The 1,370-nt window shown below is 60.1% G+C and overlaps 1 protein-coding gene across 1 annotated transcript in view; it reads left to right on the plus strand.

The window, feature by feature from the left end:
• The window catches only part of LOC109294354 (small ubiquitin-related modifier 3), a 10,359-nt gene that overhangs the window by 131 nt on the left and 8,858 nt on the right, over positions 1-1,370 (plus strand). The window lies entirely within an intron of this gene.

The following is a 1,370-nucleotide window of genomic DNA, read 5'->3' on the forward strand; positions in this document are numbered from 1 at the left end:
CCGCCATGGCCGAGGAAAAGCCCAAGGTAACGGCGCGTGCGGCCCCAGCTTCTCCGCTCTCCTCCCCGCCCCGGGGCCGTGCGGGTCCACCTGGGAGGCGGGTCCCGCCGGGCCGCGGGGGGCGGGGCGGGGCGGCGCCGCGTTCGAACGGCCGTTGGGGCCGTTAGGACAGTTGGGCTAGGCCGGCCGCTTCGCTCGCTTCTGCGGGCTGCGGCCCGGCCCGGACACAAGAGCGCCCGCGAGCTGGGCGGGCGCCCCCGGCCCGCCCAGGCCGCAGGAGGAGGAGCCCCACGGTGCAGCGGCGCGGGAAACGCGCTCGGGAGCAGATGGTCCGACCTCGCAGTCACGGGCCGGGCTCCGCACCTCGGGGGGACTCCTGGCTGCCTCCCGAGGGCAACGGGAGACGCCCCATGCAGCCCCCTTTCGGCCCTGCTGCTCTAGGGCACCAACAGTCGTCCTGCAGAGCCCGAGTTGGCCTTGAGGGATGAGCAGTTGCTCGGTGTCAGGCTTGAGCCTTCATTATGGGTCTCCCATGCAGTGATGGCTCTTGGTGCCGCTTTGCCTCAGACTAACACTGAAACTTTCAGTTCTGTGCGAATTAGATGAGTCCATGGGAGACCAAGGGGCATTGCTGAAGCTGGCAACGGAGGTCTGCTGAGGTAGCACTCTTGAGTTGAACTAAACGGGACTTGGCGGTGGGCCTCGTGGAGATAGATGAAGCAGATGTCATCTTTCAGAGAGCTCACTCTTGAATGAGAACAGCAAGGGATGGGGCTCCTGCCTTTCCAGGGTTAGGTTAAATCTTCCTGCTCTTGTGATGTGCAGAGATCCCCGACCATGACACTGCAGACCATGCGTGTTGCCATCCGAACAGTTGTTCTTAAGTAAGTGGTGTGTAGTACTGTGCCTGGCAACACTCCTTGTTTCTTGGGGTGATGAAGGGGCTCTGCCGCTCCTGAAACCTTCATCTTTCATTCTGGAAGCTCACTTCGAACTGTCTTTCTTCCTGCACTGGGCACTTGGCTGATGAGGTTTCCTCATCTGTAAAAGAAAAAAGTCTAACAGTGACTTCCATTTGGTGAAGTGAAAAGGATGAAAAGTTTAAGCCAGTGTCAGCAGGGGTTTGTGGCCGGGAACCAGAATGGCCCAGCTTGACTCTGACATGAGATGGGCTGGTGCTAGGACCTGGCCACCACCCCAGCAGCCACCTCTCTGCCACTGCTTTTCCTTGCATCTGTTGCAGCTCAGCACAGTGTAGGAAAGCCTCTTGCTGGTTGGCCACAGTGCAGTATGGCCTAACGTGGACAAGTCCCAGCTGACAAGGCTGCAACTCCTCAGGCATAGCCAGCCCTTCCTTTCTTTCTTACCCA

Source organism: Gavialis gangeticus, unplaced genomic scaffold, assembly GCF_001723915.1.
Source record: "Gavialis gangeticus isolate Ggan-Ray unplaced genomic scaffold, GavGan_comp1, whole genome shotgun sequence".
In the NCBI taxonomy this organism is placed as follows: Eukaryota; Metazoa; Chordata; order Crocodylia; family Gavialidae; genus Gavialis; species Gavialis gangeticus.